The sequence below is a fragment of the Ambystoma mexicanum genome, chromosome 10 (assembly GCF_040938575.1).
Source record: "Ambystoma mexicanum isolate Mex_15411 chromosome 10, UKY_AmexF1_1, whole genome shotgun sequence".
Classification (NCBI taxonomy): Eukaryota; Metazoa; Chordata; class Amphibia; order Caudata; family Ambystomatidae; genus Ambystoma; species Ambystoma mexicanum.
The window spans coordinates 608,973,775-608,994,226 of NC_090932.1; the positions used below are offsets into that span (position 1 = coordinate 608,973,775).

The window sequence follows — 20,452 nt, forward strand, 5'->3', positions numbered from 1 at the left end:
GAACACGCACAGAATGTCACTCTTTTGTTGATAGGGCATAGGCATTTTCCAGGCATTGGCATAATGTTACTACCTGGCTATAAGAGGGCTACATCTGGAACATGGTGTGAGATCCTTTGCATATGATAGCTGTTCCTGGCAAATGTCTATACACAAGAGAACATTGTTGGCTTTACCAATTCTTGTTATTGACAGAATTTTAGATGCGAGGATACACATAATGCTTATAAATCAAGCCCCTGATGGCACACTTGGCTAAGATATTGCTATTATTACATAATCTTATTTACAGATGCTATTAAGCCATTAACTGTGAGGAGACTTTATTGAAATATCACTGGCAGGCGATTCACAAAATAAAGTGTATTGTTAATGCTTGAGAGAGCTATCTCCCAACAGTTCACATGGGGTGTACAGGTAGTAAGTGGGAATGGTCATGGGGTCTAGCAATGTCAGCAGAGTGGGTAAATAACCAGACAAACGCCACAAGATATGTGTCCCTCATTACATCTCAGCTCTCTCCTATTTTCACTTCCTAAGAGAATAGTTGTGGCTTATAGGCAGCACTTTCAGCACCCGATTATAGCTAAAATAAGAGAGACGTAGAGGATAAAAGGTGTGCAAGCACAATTTCTGTGGGGGTCTTTTTGCTTAATACAGTACATTACTTGTTTGTCGCAATACACTACTATTGATTTTTATCATTTTAAAGACAGCGCAAAATGCCCACACCATGCTATTGGCTTAACAGAAATTGTTTTAAGGCAGTCCTTGAAGCTCGAACTTTAATGAGATTGTGAAAGCTAGGAGAGCCTTTTTAAAAATATAAGGGGTTCAAATGGAGAAGCTGTTCTTTTTAGGGCACTGCTACAATTTAGAACAGAAAGTGGTTGGAAACAAAAACATGACTGCACTAAAGGATGCATAACAGGTATAGTTCCATCAAGGCATTACAGTGAAATGAAAATGCACCATATGGGAAAAGACGGAGTGGTTCCAAGAATTCATACCATTGCGGGAGGCAATAATGGGGCAGAGATACAAGTTTGGATGCACTCCTGCACAAAATATGCTTCAAAAACTCTATAAATACATTATTTAAAAAAGTGTTTTAAAGGATTATTAATTATATGACCACTTATCAAAGATATCAAAAACCCTGTGCTTAACAAGTTTCGAAATCAATATTTGCATTTCATTTTCTTTTCTGGTCATGTGCAACTTCCAGTTTAATATGGACAAGTACTTTGTTCAGCAAATATGCTATTCAAATTCAAATACACATAAAAATAATAAAACACACACATTAACACATACAATGTAACCGAAATAGAAACAAAAATAAAGCTAAGATCTAATAAGCAGTTATGCTAAAAATAAACCAAAAAAACCCACTAAGAATCAGGTTTTGGTAAAAGGTCTCAAGTGCCATACACATGCTTATGCTTCAGAATTAGCATAAGCTAAGGACGCGTCGCCTGTCAGCATCATGCTCCAGACACAACATGCATCAGTATATACTAACAATTGTTAAATTCCTTTAAAAAAAAGTGCAAGTTGGATATACATATGGCTTAAATTAATGTATATACAGTGTAAATGAGCCATTTCAACCAATATAAAACACGAAAAATCATAGGTTGCCTGAGATGACCTTCTAATCCCCTATCTTTTGAAATCTGACAATCCATTTTGTCCTCAGAGTTCTAAAAAATACCGTAAATTAGTTTTCTTATCTATTGCATGCACACATTGGTGGCCACTATTAAACATATATGGTACCATTTAGATACAAACTCTGCAAGGGGAAAATATTTGAATGGTACTTTGCAAGCACAATCCTCATATGTAGATTCATAAATAGGTTTGAAAACCCCCTTGTATCCTTCATGATCAAATAGTTAGTAGTTTTCTGGCCCTATGCATTTCCGGACAAGAAAGGTGCCAGAATATTCTTGTAGTAATGGAAGCCTTTTCTTTCCCCGGATGACCAAAGCTGAGGTTTGAAGCCACGTTCAATTGCACAACTGAAGGTCGCTGTTAATTTGCCATATGACCTTTTAGTGCAATGACAACCACATGGTCTGATGCAAACAGAAGCAAAATACAAGTGGCCTCCTACAATTTTGCGCTTAAACCAAATTCTGAATAATCAGTTACAGTAGGGGTGCTTGAAGGAAGCGATAACAGTTTTTTTTCACAATTTACTTCTCAGTCAATTGCACAACTGTATCAGTCTTATCATGGTATGGCTCCATATAGAGCGGCAGACAGAGTAACCGCTTTGTAGACCTTCATTGTAGGATAGGTGGCCTTCTACCATCTTTGAGGGTTAACACAAGGATAGAAACAAAGCTCTGTCTCAAAATGCATTGATTTGTTTCAATTTGGTGAGACCAAATCCCATTGTAAAAAATCCAGATATCGAGTTAATCGAAAATGTCTACCTGATGGATACTCTACTAATAAATGCAAAAAGTTACTTCAGGGCTTATAGCCAGATGCAAGGCATTTGCATTGTTTTTGACATGTTTACCACACAATTCAAATCTACAGGCTTGATCTGCACGGGTGTATATGAACACTTTCATTTACACCAAAGCGAGCAGCTTCAACGCTGCAGCCTGCAACGTTGAAGCTGCTTGCTTTAAAAGAATGTGTTCATATACACCACAGGGGTGTATCTGAAAGCTTTCCTATACACCAAAGTATGCAGCTTCAACATCCTGCAATGCTGAAGCTGCTCACTTTGTTGTATAGCAACGTGTTCATACACACCTGTGTTCTCGGCAGCATTTTTGTAAAATAACGAGTATGTCGTTATTTTACAAAAATGCTGCTGAGATTGGATTGCGCCTGTTACAACTAGAAACAGGCGTAATCCACACAGTGCACTGTCGTGCTCTACGAGGACACCCAGGCCCACTTGTGAATACTAGTGGAGACTGGGCGTCCTCTTTTGGCGCAGTGAATCATGCTGTTTAGCACCTTCACTGCGCCAAGTTGAGAATAGCGGCCTGGGTAACTGGGGCTGACCCACTCGGTTGTCCATAATTTGACTGAAGCGCAACATTTCGAATACGGAATTGCCAAATGCTGCAATGCCGAATTTAAAATGTTGCGCCTGGGTCAAATAATGCTCACCCAACTGCCCCACACTTACCTGTTGGCAGCACTGCTCGTTGTGTGCTGCAGACTCCTCCGTCCTTCTGCGATGCCGGTTCCTTCACTTATGTGGATAGGAACCGGCGATGCAGGGTCCTCTTTTTTTTTCTCTAAACTTTATTCTATCGGGAGCGGGGGGCACCCCTGCAGCCCCCAATGCCATTTTAGTAAACAAGGGTGCGAGGGAACCCCCTGCAACTCCCTCTCTACTTGTTCATTATAATGGCACTGAATGGGAGATTTGTTTTAAATGTTCGGCTGTACGAAATTTTCGGTGGGTACCGATAAAAACCGAGTATACAGGTAACAATCTGCAAAAATGGTTTAAAGGAAAGCAGAGGGTTCTAACCCATCAGGGGCCACAAAAAATAAAATATCATGAATGTTGCAACCAATTAAGGATGTTAACCTTCTGATCTCAGTGATCAAAGTTCTATTGCACGAATTAGATGATATTGAGTGCATAGATGATAATGGGAAGAAGGGGGAAAATAGTCAGGGAAACTGCCCAGGGGAAACCGGAGTTAAAGAACCACTAACGGCAACTAACTCGAACTATGTGGCCACGATTAAAGACTTAGATCTAACAGATTTGTCATGATCTTGACCCGGTGTTAACAACAAACCCCCTGGTAAGGACAAGTAAAAGTGCTGCCCGGGTAGATAGGCTTTCACCTTCTGAAGTCTTACAACTGGCAGGTCAAGAGGGTGGGAAAAACGATCAGTTCCTGGTCATTAACAACAATATGATTTTGGAAGCTCAAGAAGTCAAGATCATAGAAATATTATTGGGGAGGAGGTCGTCCAATTCCACCCCCCTCACAATTCCCACAGTGAATAGATCATGAATAAGCCAAGGAGGGAGATGTCCCCACCCCCAGGAAACAGTGTTGTATGATATAACATAGAAATGTACCCACGTAACATAACACACAGCCCTGAGGATAGACGCCATTTTGTATTACGGCAAATTATTTTTTGCTAGGCCCAATAATCATCCCTCTGCAGAACTCAGCTCTCCCATCCCCAGCACCTCACACAGAGAGTCCAGCTCACCGCCACCCCCCCTCCCCGCCAGCTCCACGTGAGCATTGTTCTCACGGAAGTCTGATCATTGTATTATTGCAACTGCATAGAATCACTTCCCCAGATTATGTACTCCGCAGAGCATGAGATCAAAGCAAACCTCAGCACAAGTGCCCATCCATCTCCACAAAGCTGCCCATGGCCTTTTATCCCCCACCCGGCAAGGACCACCAGTCCCCAACCCTCCACTGTCTTTCATGTTGATACACATCTGACCTCCTCATACTGACCATTCCACAACACCCAACATAGACGTAATCCTGCCTAGTAGTATATTTCCTAACAAGTCAAAACATGTTGATGAGTGCCATGAGGTATGGGCGAACATAAAATAGTAGATCAAACCACTGATGGGAAACCCTTGGGTGAAGGGCCCTGGTATCAAAAAGGACCCAAATGCAGAGGTCAGAATGCCAATATATTAACCCATGTTTTTCCAAAGTGCCCCAATTCATACAAAGATTTTATGATCACCATTATTCTCGTATTATCAGTCCCTGTTGTATTAGCTTAGATAGTTAGGAATGTTTCATATTTGAACTGACCTTCACCGCGGAGATGAGCCCAGCTGACCCACATGCCACCAGACTGACTGGGAAGCAGTGGCCAGTCACAGCCTAGCCTCCCCTATAGAACAAACTGTGCCACAATGCACATCCAATCCACACCCCGAATGTGTACCCTATATGATGTCGTAGTTGCTGATGATGTCTACCCTTATAATTTGCTGCCTGTGTATTGTTTGGCAGAGCGCTCTCGGGCAGCAGAGTTCTTTGCTTGCTAACTTTATTTTACATAAAGTTTGTTATCCTTGCAATTAATCTCCTGGTCTCATTCCCTGATGGCGGGTGTTATCATTATTTTGGTCTATTGGAAAATCGCATGCTTTTTTGGGTGCCAGCCTTCAATTTACCAGCAAAATAATGGTATACCCAAAGCCATACAGGGGCTAGATGAAGGTGACCCCGTCCAAGTTGCCAAAACACAGACTGAAACCATTGGTAAACACCTGAAAAAGCGCTGTGGGAATGAGACTGGACGATCAGGCATGTCTGTGATAGCACCTTCTAAAGTGCTATTTGACAATTTTAACCCCCTCTCTGACACAGTATCCTTGTCGACACACCATATTCACCATGTTAACACAGCATAAACTACCACAGAGCGAGAGAACAAGAGGCCAGCAAGCTGGGGGTTTGATGAAAAAGGAGGTATCAAATAAGGGGAATGAAAAACAGGTTGTGCAAAGGAACCTGCAAAAACAGGGCCCACTAAGTCACAATATGTGGGTATACAGAGAGAGGATATAAGCAATACAGAGGGAGAGGTAGCCAATCGAGAATCTACCAGTCCAAAACTAATGCTGAAAGAAATAATCATAGGGTTGGAAGAGATTATTGTCACCAAATTAGAAAAATTGTTGAAAGAGGTAGCAGGGAGATAAAAGAGATTAAGATCAAAGTGGCTGAATTGGGATCTGCGACAAGAGTTATGACCTGTTGCAAGTAGAGAGAAGCCACAAACACAAAATATTATAACCTACCCATGAATAAGGCTTCCATGATAGGAAGGGAAAACACCAACCCTTGGAGTGGGCAGCTTTACAACACACAACGAGGCATTAGGAACATTGACTCATTATATAAAAGAAAGCATATTGAACTGGCACCCCCATTGACAGGTCCTAACACTATTGCTCTGAACCAGCCTTCAGGCCAGGAACTAGTAAGGAGTGACTTGAATATACCTGTGAGAGACCCACACCCCTCTGTAGTTATGACTAATATCCCAAAACAGGGGCAGGGAATCTATGAGGACCAGGAAAGCCTCAAGAATAAATGCATCTACTGGATCCGGCACACAAAAGGATGTTTGTCAATAGAGACAACCTAATGTTTGGCCAGAGGGGGAGGATACTGAACTCCAATGTCGATTATATACAAGTCTTTCTTTGATCATGGGAGCAAGTAGAGGGATGTTTGTCCACTGATCGCAGGGCATTCTTAATGAGGAAGACTACCGTTGCTCTAAGATCCCCAGAGTTTCTACAATCTATGGGATGGGTGAAAACAATAGCAACAGGGAAAGAGATATTACTGGTAACAGGGTGAGTATCTTAGCTCAAAGAAGGCGAGAGATGAGGGAGCAGGAGCTCCCCCTGCAACAAGAACACCAACCAGGCGATACAGAGGATGTAGATTGACTGGGAGTGGGGGGCAGTAGCCCTGATAAGGGGGGTGAGGGCCATATAATTTTGTCTTGGAATATAGCTGGCCTGAATAGATTCTTAGGCGATGCAAGTTGGTGTGCCTTTGTAAGAAACGTTAATGCAATAGTGCTCCAGGAGACATGGACCACAGAACCAGTATTTTTTCAAGGGTGCCCAACATTTTACATCCCTGCAATAAAAGGGCCAAAGGGTAGACCGAGTGGAGACTTGCTAATTTGGGTGGAGGTTAGCCTGGGGTGGGGGGTGGTTTCCCAGCAAACTGTTACTGTTGTTTTACAATGGGTATCCATATTAACTGAGGATAATTAATCAATAGATCTATTCAACATCTATAACAGGACATCCTCCAAAAAAGGCATGGCAAGGCTATCCTGTCTAAAGGTTACTTTAAACCCCTCCCAAAGGGGAAAAAGCTTGAATAATATGACTCTGGTAGCGGGAGACTTTACCCTCCAGATTGAACCATTGGGAACACTGGAGGGCATATGGAAAGACCAAGATACCGACTGGGACATCCAAAACCTGATCGCACCTCTCCCAGTGAGATTGGACTGCTTGGCAGTTGAAAAGCTTGCATCCTGTAGAATGTAAATCTAAGTGCTTGTAATGGGTGCTTCCCAGAAGACCAGCCTGCCACAAGCACCTTCAAGGGTCACAAAACGTCATCTCTCATAGACTATATTTTTATCTCAAGAGCGCCATGGGTACGGCTAAAGATTTTGCGATGCGACCTAGAACAGAGTGACCACTATCCCCTGAGTGTACGAATTAAAGACCAATGAACAAGGAGTGCTAAAAATGAAGGGTCCAATATATGGCTACATTTTGACCGTGGTAGGCCACACACACAAAGCAGTTGAGTGGGAAAAGGTATTGGAACAGGATGCTAAACCCTCACTGTACGCATCTGTCATCCCGAATATAAAAATCATCTGTGATCCTGAGTCAAATGATGTGTTAACTAAAAGCATATGAGAGGTTAAAAGATCATTTGCTTCCCCATACATATGTTTCAAAGGTTACGATTAGGAAAAAAACTTTGAAAAAATTAGTGGTACGATGGAGAGTGGAGAAATGAACAATCTAGACCTTATTGTAGCTTGCGCTTATACAAAAAATATCAGCATAATATTTTAAATAAATAAATAGTTCACTCCAAGAAGAGATTGGTGAGTCTTCTTAGCCTCTATATATTCCAATTGAAAAAATAGTATCTTAAACAATGTCTTCACTGAATTAGGATCATTCAATTCATTACTTAACAAGTTCACCGTGAGTACACTTAGTTTGATTGATTTAAGTTCATTGTGTCCAGCCTAATCCCGACACGTGTTTCCCCGCCTTGGATTTGGCGGTTCCTCAGGGGTATAATGGCTAGTATATAGCTTGTTCAAAAGTAAAACAGATAACTCGCTTTTTAAATGCGTATCACAAACATTACCATCCTATTGAAAAAGGAAAAGAAACTAAATAATAAATAATTGCATTAGGATCTACAAGGCAGGATTGGGTCATATGCATGTTTTGTATAGGAAACTAATAATCTTGACTTACATGTTTGGCGTACGTGGAATATGCAGAGAAGTATTTCAAAGTTGAAATGTGACGATTTGTCTTCTATAATGGTGTGGTGATGACACTGAATAGAAATAATAAACGTGTGTGAGCAACCCGTTTGTCCGTACCTACGGATGGGCTAAAGACTAAAAGCTAAAGTCAAAGTATACTATTGGGCTAAAGCAGACTGGATGCATGGGTACAGGCAGCTTACCTCTATTTGGTTGTAGTTTGTCTTGTTTTACATGTTTGCACGAGTGGTGCGATTGCCGTTGGCGATGTGGACAGTGCTGTTGTTCTATGTACTGGATGTTCAATAAAGCTGTTTGTAACGCGTGCAACACGTGATCGTGTTATGTGATGCCGTGTAGAGGGCACCATGTTAGATTGGGGTAATCTAATGTCTATCTCTATGCACAAATTGTGATGCAAAAAGTAATTGGAAACGTTTTTCAAAGAAATGAAAGCTAGTATTGGTCTCAAAATTTACAAACAGAGCAAAGTACTCCAAATATTTAAAAAAGTACATATAACGTGCTGAATTCACCTATTAGACCCGATACCTGTCGTGGAGATCCATGTGCATAATATTCTTGCATATTATAGGCTAAGATGTAAATTAAAAGACCATGATTGTTATTTAAGATGACAAACGGAGGCGGTCATACAAAATTGCGTAATACCCCATAAGTACTCAAATCAAATTGCGATGCAGTACTCGCACATTGGTTTATCAAACAAGATTTTGAAAAACTGCCAGAAACAGCATAAATGTAGAAATTATAAAGAAAGGGTAAAACAATGGTATATAAAAAGACACAAAGAAAATGAATAGCGTGTTGTAGGCTCCTCTCAGTGTGACAGAATACGGCTGCAAAAAAGTTCCAACCATATGGATCACAGAATAATTAATTATATCAAAGGAGGTGGTGTAGCTCCTGGTCAACATTTAGACCAGTGTAGATTGTGTCCATAGACCAAATCCAAAAGGCTTCTCTTTTGCTAAGTAGTCTTTCCAAGTTGCCCCCTCTTTTTGGTGGGGAAAGTTTCTATATTCCATGACATTTGATTTTGAATAGGTCAGAGTCCAAGTGTTGTTCGTGAAAATGAAATGCTAAAGGGGACTTCACATCCTTGTTTTTGATTGCTCTCAAATGTTCGCCTATCCTGGTTTTTAGTTTTCTTATCGTGCTGCCAATATATATTTTGTTACATGCGAATATTATGGCATACGTGACAAATTGTCTGTTACAGTTAAAATATTGTTTGATTTTTGTCTTTTTACCATTCGGTTGCAGAAATTCTTTTTTCGCCTTGTGCATATGAGGACAGATCTGGCAGTTGTTACATTTGAAATTCCCTTGAATTGGTGGTTTAAGCCAGGATTCTATAGTTTTGGACTGTGTTTGTTTGTATTTTTCATATTTCTGGTTATCAAAGTACGATGGACTTATCATTCTCTTCAAATTCTTACAATTTTGAAAAAAACATGTTAGGCTTGTTGTCCAAAAAGGTATCTAACTCAGGATATGTTGACAAAATGTTCCAATTTTTCTGTAAAATGTTCTTAATGGCATAGTTGTTTGAGCTGTAGGTCGTGATGAACCTCAATTTGTCTGGTTCAGATGTTTTTATCGGCTTGTCTTGTAATAGTTCTGGTATGGATCTCCCCATGGTTTTTAGTATCATTTTCTTTAGATGTCTTGGACTGTATCCACGATTTTTGAATTTTCTAATCGTCACTGCTTGATGTTTTATAAATTCCATTTCTGTTGTGCAGTTCCTTTTAATTCGAAGAAGTTCACCAAATGGGATATTTTGAATAATATGGTGAGCGTGGTTGCTGGTAGCATGTAGTCCGCTGTTAAAAGCGGTACTCTTTGTGTATAAAGTACTGTGAATGGTATGGTCCTGTATATAGAGATGAAGATCCAGGAAGTCTATGGCCTGTTGACTGTAGGTGATGGTGAATTTCAAATTGTAGTCGTTGTCGTTCAGAAATGTGTGGTACTGTTTCAGTTGTTGTTCCGAGCCATTCCATATTATAATGATATCATCGATATATCTTCCCAGAAAGTAATTCTATTGTTAGTTGTGAAATCTGGATGTTGCCAAGCAAATTGAGTTTAAAAATGGCCCATAAAGAGGTTGGCATACGATGGGGCACATTTCGTCCCCATTGCTGTTCCCTGGATTGGTCTGAATATTTTGTCTCCAAAGCAGAAGATATTATTGTTTAAAGTGAAATGAATCATTTCTAGAATCATCAGATTTTGATCTTGTAGGGAGACGGATCTGGTTTTCAGAAAGTGGCTGGCTGTGGAAATCCCTCTGGTATGAACAATACTGGTGTATAATGCTGTGACATCTAGAGTTACAAACCAAAAATTGTCTTCCTAATAGATGTTTTCTAGTTGTTTTAATGCACAAGACGCAAGGGGTTGTAAATAGTGGTCTATATATTCTGAAATTCTTTCCGTGAAGGAGCCAATACTGTTAATGATAGGTCTACAATGAGGTAAAACAATGAAAGGTTTGTGTATTTTGGGCATAAAGTCGATTGTTGGAAGTATTGGGTGGGAGATGTTCATATATTCACATTCTTCATACGATGGAGAGTGCTGAGAGGCCAAAACGAAAATCCTGGTATGTATAGAAACTAAGGAGGGCATAGATAAAAGCAAGCTGCGCTGGGCTCGTGCACAATATAAAAAACTTAAATCCTCCCAAAAAAATGAATATGTACAAGCTAAGTGGAGATCTATGTCTGCGACTCTACAAAACAAAAACATTGTGCTATTCTGGCAATTGGTCACAGGCAAGGAACTAAAGAGCGACCAGACTCTTAGCTGCTGTATTGGAGCAGAAAAGTGGCATTTGTACATTGAGAATGTGTATGGGATTATGGAGGGAGAAGCCCCCATACCACCAAGCAACCCGGGGGGGGCATTCCATTGATTACTCATCAGTTATGTATCTCCATAGGTGATGCAGAGCAAGCAATCATCTCCCAAAAAGGTGGCAAGGCAGCTGGGCCTGATCTGATCCCGGCAGATGTGTTTAAAGACAAGGCAGATATTTGGGCTCCTGTTTTGTGTAGGGTTTTTAATGGAATTGTACGAAAAGATATAATCCCAGAATCATGGTGTAAAACTACTATAATCCCACTGTACAAAAAAGGGGGGAGCAATCACCCAGCCAATTACCTCCCAATATCACTCCTCGACAGTGCAGGCAATCATTTTGGGAAGATCATACTAAGATATCTAGAAGACTGGGCAGAAAGTAATACATGTTATTAGCAAATTACAGGCTGGCTTTAGAAGGAACAGAGGAACCATAGACCATTGTTTGTTGCTCCATATACTAATCCAGAAATTTGCTGTTTTGAGGCATATGAAACTTTACACTGTCCTCCTCAATCTGAGGACAGCATTTGACTGTATCCATAGAAACTTTTTGGAAAATATTAACCTTTCACAAAGCTCCAGCACATTTAAGCTGTATAATTAGGCTCCTCTATTCCTGTAACAGTTCCGCCGTTCGCTATGACCTAGGAGGAGAGACCACCACAGCTTTTGACATAACAAAGGTGGTGAGGCAGGGTTGTGCCCTGACGCCTCTTGTATTTAATTTGATGTACACGAAAAAATTGATGAACTGTTAAAGGAATGCCAGGACTGCCCAGGAAACATTGTTTTTCTGGCTACAACCCTGCAAGGTTTGGAAAAATCACTGGTGATTTTCGCATCCAGGTCCAAAGAGCTGAGACTGCATCTGAACACAGACAAATCGAAGGTAATGTTCTTTAAACCCCAATTTGCAAAATGTAGGCCCTTAGTGCTAAGGGTGAACAGAACCCAACTCGATCAAGTTAAAAACATTGCCGTTCTTGGGGTACGTTTCCAAGATTCTGAGTGATGGGTAGTTCAGGTGAAACGTTAGGTTTCTACCCTAGAAAAATGTGGCAGCTCCATCCTGGTCTTCCATGCAAGTCATGGACGAGGAGCAATTTCGACTGCGTTTGGTCTATATGGAAAGCAGGCAGTTCCAGCTGCTCTATATGGGGCTGAACTGTGGGGGTATGCCAATCCGGTATAACTGTCATCAAGTGAACTGAAGTTCATAAAGAAATTGGATTTGTTACCCAAGAGTAACCCCTCCACTTTAGTACTGTTGTTACTTGAGGTAACCCCAGTGGCCACTATGGCATCCATTAGCCCAGCCCTTTTTTGGCTAAGACTGTGGAACCGGGAGGGGCTGGAAAAATACAGAGTGGGTCTAAACCATGTGATGTTTTTGGATGGAGAGTAGACAATAGATTGGCTTTGTCATGTAAAAAAGACCCTCTATTAAACAGGGGGGGGTAATTTGTGGGAAAATCTGCAAAACCAGCCAAATGGAATAAGACATTTTCACAGGGATAGAGCGGCTCAAAGAGCAACAGACCAGTTGGTGGCTAATGCCACGAAGCTAAAATTAGGGGCTGCCTATATCGATCACATGATCCCTGGTAAAAAACCTTATCTAGATCTAATTACACCCACATATGAAAAATCCCTATACATGCGAGTGAGACTAGGCACTCTCCCAGTAGCTGCCATTACCTACACTTGGAAAACCTCAGATTCAGACCAATGCATGATGTGTGGGGAGACGACTGAGTCAATAGCGCACTTTATGCTGATGTGCAAGAAAACTAAACAATTGTGGCATATTTATGTGAAGCCAATACTACATGAGTCTGGGATCAGGGACACCAGATCAGCCATGATGTTCATATGGCAGAATATTTTACCCCATGTAGTCTTTGAAGTAGCACGATACACGCACAGATCCTGGCTACTAAGAAAGAAACTGTTAAACTGTGCTAATAAATGTAATTCGTCTAGAACTAATGATAGAACTAATGATGGAGGTTGCAAGCAGGGCTCTCCTCTATGTTTAGTTCATAAAAGTATGCTTGACTGTATCAATATGAATTTGATATGATCTATTTTTATATGCATTTGTATGTATGACTTGAAGATTTTATATCGAATACAAGTGTGTTGCCTGAGTGTTAGAAAATCCTTCTCAGGTAACCTGGTCCTGCTTTGGGAAGTTCCACTTCATCTGGTCAAAACTGGATCAGGAGCTTTAGAGGTATTTCACATCAGCTACATCTAATCGGAATCCAATATCCCTTTTTCCTATTTTATAACCTAGTCAGACAGGCTCTCTTGCCACCTTCTCTGCTTTCCTCAAAATCTCTCTTCTACTTTTGAATTTGAGTTTAAACATCAGGTGAAGTCCATGCATAAGGGGAAGATGACCACAGCTAATTCCTACTACTCATGGTATTCGACTGGTTGCTAGACCCCAGTGAAAATAACAAGTCTAGCATCCACTTTGCTCCGATTGCCTATTCTGCATATGAGGGTTGGATGGGTCTGAATGAGTTTGTTGTTTCTATTTCCTTCAACCACATCTGCCATTACTGAATCACAGATATTAGTCAGAATAATTCCCCAGTTTTAAACTCTCTCTTGGTTCACCATAAAATCACCCAGATTTTAGACATTTTTATACATACAAATGTAATATAATTTTCTGATAGCGCATATATCTTTATTTCTGTTTGGGACATTGAGAGGTAGAGATATATTATTGTAGGTGTTTCTGCATTTCAACAGATATTAACACACAGACACGTTCAACCATCATTAACTTGGCACAAGCCAAGGTCCAATTATCTTTAATTTGTATTTCGCAATACAAACCCTATCTACTGCATCTCATTCGATTTAAGATCAACACAGATCATTGTTCCATTATGGTTTTAAGTTCTGATAACTTTTGAAACTTTTGAAAAGCCTTCTAGTTTGTATAATGCCATTAGTTTATTTTGCGGAACCCAACGATAGCTGAGTATAATACATTCTGTTTGGCCCAATTTGCCTTCAACAGCACACCATAAATTACAAGATTAACCTGTCAAGACACTAGATGACAATCTGAATATGAGATCTTGCTTTGAATTTAAATTTGTCTATTTTCTAAAGCAACAGGACACCAGCACGTTATTAATGACAGCATCTATTTTCTCAGTGCTTTGCAATGGAGATTTTCAATTCCATGTTGACTTATGTGTCACCTAAACCATTATGTTATTAGTTGGCCTTTACAAATATGTTTGCTTAATAAAATGTGATATATCATTGCAAAAAAAGTCATCTATAGAACACTGTTTTCCAAATGAAATACACAATTGATTTTGGCTGTGTTTTATGTAAATACTTGCAGCATACATTGCATTAATTAATTTCAGTAAACATGTAGTAACTATGTATACTTAATATGTTTTTAAATTGTCAACATTACATTTTAGAGTTTCATACATTTCAAAGTGATTTATATTCCGTGGCGAAAACCAACCTACAGTGTCCATTATATGCTCAAATCTATAATTGCATAACACACTGCCAATAAAGTAGTAACAAAATATACACAATTAGACATCAGGTCTATCAACAAAGTGAGTTTGGAGGAACGCATGCAGTGCAGCATGGGCCTTTGGACACTTGTACCTTACCCTTTACTGTATGTCCATCAGGGTTCATCTACAAGATAGACGCTTCCACCCAACACAATATTACCATAGTCAACCTCAATAACCTTTGTAGTTGGGGACTCTCAGAACTCTGGAAAACCAGCAGCAGGCCCTGTGACAATCCTCCAGATGGCTTCACTTCTCCCCAGAGGGGAGCCCCTTTTCATGAGGCTAGAGAGGTGTGGCCGCTAGCCGAATGTCCACCTAGGTGTGGTAAAATGCAGGAGAACCCCATGGGGAGTAACTCTCATCCTCGGGATAAGGACATGAGTCTAGGACATGCCCCCTTTTAATCCCTGACCCCACAGGTTAATAACAACACCCACATTTTCTCTACCTATGATCCACGCTGAAACCATGTGTTATTGTAGACTGTCAGACAATCTCGCTCTAATGAGGACAGGGATGAAGAAGAATCAGAGCATGTTACAAATCAAGTAGGAAGAGTGCCTCACCAGCTGTTAATCGAACTGACATTATGCTGGGGCCCCCCCATTATTTAAAGCAAACTGCAAAGAAGGACTTTGTTCTGTTTGGAATGGAGCGGGAGGACGAGAGAGTCCAGAGAAGGAGATTGACGTGAAGGTGTGCCTGGTCGGCACACACAAGAACGTTGGAGATGTCAGTAGAGTGTCGGCAGTAGCAGCAGTAGTAGTAGAAGGCGAAGAGAATGTCTTGTAAGTCGGCAGGACTTCTACAGTAGTAGTAGATGAAGAAGAAGGTGGAAACCAAAGGGTGAGCAGGAGACAGAGGAAAGGTGATGCCAGTCCAGTGCCCAATTACCCAAGGAGAGGGTGAAGCAATCAAGAAAAGATTGAACATGGGACGCCCAAAAAGTATCTTGATAGTCACCCGAGAGTTGGCATAATTGAAACAGAGAAAGTCTGGTGGTGGCATGACCTGTGGTGGGTGGACCATGCTGTCTGGCAACAATGCCAAAACCTCCTGTACTGGCCTACTGCAGAGCTGGGTAAGTGATTACATTGTATTGTTTTGTCATTTATTTAGTGCCACTTCCCCATTTGTATGGCTTCAATGCACTTGGTGGTTGGAACGCCTTTGGGTCCTGAGTTTGTGTATGGGAGAACTTTAGGATGCATGTGTGCATTTTGCCAGGTTAGGGCTTAGGAGGGCTGGCTAAGCTCCAGTAAGCAGCCCAGAAGTCAGGCATGTGGTTGGGTGCTGTTGATGGTTTGGGATATAGTGCTAGTGCAGGAGATTCGATATGCGCCCAGCTAAACCGAAATTGTTCATAGGCTGTCGCTCTATACTAGTGGCAGAGGTGTTGAGGAACATCAGGTGTTTCAGTGAGGACGGCTATGCCAGATGCTAGACCAGATTTGCATACCCACAGTTGCAATCTACAGTGCAGGGATGGTTGGTCGTGACTGAATCATATGTCCACAGACATGGTGCAAGTTATACATACCTTAAGCTCGGACGGACGTCCATCTTCGATGTGGCTTTTTTGCTTTTTCTTGGACCAACACTATTGGCTGGTCACGCCACCTGAGGGCTCCCTAGATTGAGAGGCTGAGCAGTGGGGGGGGTGTGCCCGGAGGGATGGGGGAGTGATGTGCAATCATCTGAGGTTTGGGGTGGGGCTAGAGGGGCGAGTTTATCACAGTGTGCCGCTGCGAACGCTGCCGGCATCCGTGGTGGATTGGGGGTAGGTGTGTTGTCAGGTTTGGCCTAGTGCTTATTTGTGCATGTCAGTCCTATCATAGACTGTGAGAAGATACAAGAGTCAGAAGGAAAGAGCTAGGTTTTAAGGACCTTTCTGAATGCCAGGTCATTGTCCATGTTGCGGATGCGAAGGGGCAGAGAGTTCCAGATGATCGGGGCTTGAACAGAGAATAAGGATCCGCCCAGTCTGGTGCAGTTGTGAGGGGGAACCTGCTCTTGGTGTAGGGCTGATGTGTTCTCTGGGAGGGAGGCCAATGAGCAGGCGTGCCACAGCATTTTGGAGTTTCCTTAGCTGGAACGCTGGTACACCTAGATGAAGGCAGTTTGTATAGTCTAAGTGGGAGAGGCTGATGAAGATGATGGCAGAGAATAAGAGAGGATATGTGAGGTATGGGAAGATATGTGGAAGAAACAGGTTCTGGATACAGAATTGATGTTGGGAGAGTGATAAATCAACATCCAGTGTGCATCCAAGATTTTTTAATGAGGTGGAGGTTGGGGAAGGAGCACGATTTTACCCACAGACAAGGATTTCTTTTTTCCCAGGGTTCAGGATAAGGTGGTTGGTCGTCTTCCAGTGGTCAGTGTCCAAAAGGCATGATGACAGATCTAGGTGTGTGGAGCCCAGTGATTTCAGGATTTGAGGATGATCTGCGTAGTTGTAGCAGGTAAGATTGAGGGAGTGGAAGAGTGTGGGGAGTAGGTTCAAATAGATATTAAAGAGGAGGGGAGAGAGAGATACTCCCTGTGGGACCCCCTTCGGTACTGGGCAGGATGAAGAGGTGAAAAAGTGGAGGAGCATGCTTTGCAAGCTATTAGAGATGAAGGAGGACAATAAATGCAGGCAGTGTCTTTGATTCCTAAAGAGAGTAGACTTTCTGGGAGAATGGTGTGGTCAATGGTATTGAAGGCAGCAGAGAGGTCAAGGAGAATGAGTAAAGCACATCCTTCAGCATCTGCTTTTCTTTTTAGGTCATCCCAAATGGACAGTAGGAAGGACTCCGTTTCTCAGAGGACTCTGAAGCCTGATTGCAGAGGGTCAATGAGGTTGTCGGCTTCGGTGAAATGGCTGAGTTGCTTGTATGCTGGGTGGTTCATGAGTTTAGGCATGAAGTGGGTGCTGAAATTGGTCTGGTAGTTCTGGGGAATGAGTGGGTCAAGCATAGGTTTTTTGAGTAGGGGTTTGATGTATGAGGTTTTTATGATAGCCAGGAAGATTCCTGATGTTAGGGAGTGGTTAAGGATTGAGCGTGAGGTTGAGTTTAGAATGTTTTTGAGGAGGGCAGACAGACAAGGTTCCTCAGGGGATCCTGACTGGTGGCTTTATGTTAGAAGCAAGAGGAACTCCTGGTGTGAGATTGAAGAGAAAGAGGCGAAGGTTTGCATCGGGTGGTAGTTTGGACGGGGAAAGGGAGGTGGGTGGGGAATGGGCAGGGCATTATTTCTATTTTTGTGATGATAGCAGAATGTCTGTCGATAGCTGGATTGTGAAAATGTTCTGATAAGGCATTGCATAGGGATTGGGAGTTGGGTGCAGGAGGGCTGAACAGCTTGGCAATTTGAATTCTGAGATGATTCTATGCAGTTCCTTGGGTTGCAAGAGTTCAAGATTCTGTTCCCATAGAATGCTTTATTGGTTTTCATGATGTCTGATCTGTAGGCCTTCGTTAGTCTTACTAGGATGATTTTGTTTTGAGTGGTAGGGTTGGTTCTCCATGTTAGTTCCAGACAGTGCTTAAGGGTTTTTAGAGATTGGAGGTTGATAGTGTACCACCTGGGTGTGGGGCCTGATCGCTGCGAGGTTGATTTTGTTGGAGTGAGGAGAGTTAGATCGCTTGAGAGCCAGTGGTTGAAGGGTTTGATGGGGGAGGGGGCCTTCCTGAAGGGAGAGTGCTGGGAGTGAGTTGAGGGGGGGTGGTTGCTAGATCAGGGGTGATGACGTCTTTGTTCCAGAGTGGGGTGAGAGGTGTGGAGGTTGGTCGAGGCCGGGCATCGCCTTGGGTGGGAGTTGCTGTTGAAAGTGGTATGGAGAAGAATGCTAAGTGGTCAGTCCATGTTAGGGGGTGTGGAAGCAGTGTGGGTGGGCAGAGATATGTGCTGTGTCAGGTTGAAGGCTTCTAGGTTGTCTGTGAGAGAGCGGGTCATGGGGTTTGCAGGGGAGTTGAACCAGATGTTGAAATCACCTAGGATGATGAGTACTGGATGTAGGTGGATAGTAGTTGTCTGTGCGTCGCTGAGTGTGACTGCACCATTTCTGTTGTAGCCAGGGGGTCTGTAAGTGAGTAGGATGCTGTGTGAAGATGAGGGTGAGAGTTGGAGATTTACAGAAGGGATTCATAATCTGTGGTCCTGGCATAGGTGTCCTTGATAAGCAGAGGAAAGTGCTGTTTGTGTAAGATTGCTAGTCCCCCTCTCTTTTTGTTCTATTGCCCCAACCGTAGGTTTGTAGCCTGGGGGCAGGGGAGCTTGTGTGCAGTGGGTTAATAGTCATCAGCGAGCCAGGCGTAGTGAGGGAGCAGGGGGATGGTCTGATGCAACACAACAGCAAATGCAGAAACACCTAGATTCAAGATACCTGGATAGAGGGAGAAATGCCCAAAGTGGAGACGCAATAGTAAATGCAGTAACACCTAGATTTGACATACCTGTATAGAGGGAGGAATGCCTAAAATGGGGACACAACAGTAAAGTCAGAAACACCTGGATTTGGGATATCTCGATGGATGGACAAACGCCTAAAATGGGGACACAGCAGTACATTTTAAGAGAACACCTAGATTTGACATACTTGTATAGTTAGAGTAATGCCTAAAATGGGGACAACAGTAAAGTCAGGAACACCTGGATTTTGGATACCTTGATGGATGGAGAAATGCCTAAAATGGGGATACAACAGGAAAAGCAAGAACACCCAACAGTAAATGAATCGGTACTTAAAGCTTGGTGTGCAATAGTGATATAACTACAACTTATGAGCTGGTAAACCGTGGTATGCTATGTTATGTAGGTGAGAGGAGTGGTAGGTATTTCAGGAATACAGTAATTGCTGTGCTCCCCACCAGACCACAGTTACCTTTTTTTTAGTTGCTGCCGATTGACGGCAGGCAGGCTGGCTTTATAGGCGAACACAGGCAAACATAGGGTCAAACTGCTTCTCCAGAGCTGCCGTAAGCCTTGGGGCCCTTAACCGATGGGGCTGCATGGGCAGTGGGCTACCCTGGAGGCTTGACTAAAAGAGGCACTGTCTCCAATCAGGAGTCTGGCCCGGATTGGGAGGCGAGTGGGCAAAGGGAGAGAGGAAAGGGCTGTGGGAGGTGGGGAATCATACACATAAGCTGGTGAGGTGGCTAATTTGTATTAAATAAATAAGTTAAGTCAGAGTGCTATTCCGGTGAGGGAAGAGGGCGAGCAGGCGGTCTGCTGCTTACCCGGCGCTGCTGCAGCTTTAGAAATTGAGAGCTGTTGTGGAGCGCAGGTAGGTTGATTATACCCTCCTTAGTGTTGCCGCAAGGGCACATGAGAAACAGCCAGAAGGGTGAACAATATGCTATCTGGAAGGGCTGGGTGGTCGGGTCTGCACCAAACACTGCACTGCCTATAGCCGAGGGCTGCAAAGTCAAGCGGGCCCCAAGGAATTTGGTTGGAAGAAACAAAATATCACAGAATAGCCCCAGGCATACCAGTGAAATGCCCCCTCCCACCCCAGAACAGGGAAAGTGAGAAAATCCAGGAGGGGGCCACGAGAATGTAAGCCAAAGTCAAAGCACATATACAAGAGACTTACTCTGAACCCCTGGGCTGGCAGTAAAACAACTGCCTCCCAGAATAACTCCCAAATTCCAGGGTCTTCAAGAGTTAGAGCAATCCACTGGCTAACACAAACATGTGCCATCCACTCCACATATACCTATGCCATGGATGTGCTTTTCCCAGTAAGTTGCATTCATAACAGCTTTTAATTACAACTGTGACTCATTGGTAATGGGATCACATTGGGAAGGGTCAGTATCCACAGCAGACTAATTTCAAATGAGTTGTAGCAAAATTTCATTATAAGATGCATATCTCTTCCTGGGGTAACCATCAACAAAGTTGATTAGGACATCCAGATATCTGTGACATGTTCTTAATTCTCA

At 42.5% G+C, this 20,452-nt stretch overlaps 1 protein-coding gene across 5 annotated transcripts in view; it reads right to left on the reverse strand.

Moving 5' to 3' along the window:
* The window catches only part of DOCK10 (dedicator of cytokinesis 10), a 2,208,289-nt gene that overhangs the window by 429,789 nt on the left and 1,758,048 nt on the right, over positions 1–20,452 (reverse strand). The gene's annotated exons all lie outside the window — the stretch shown is intronic.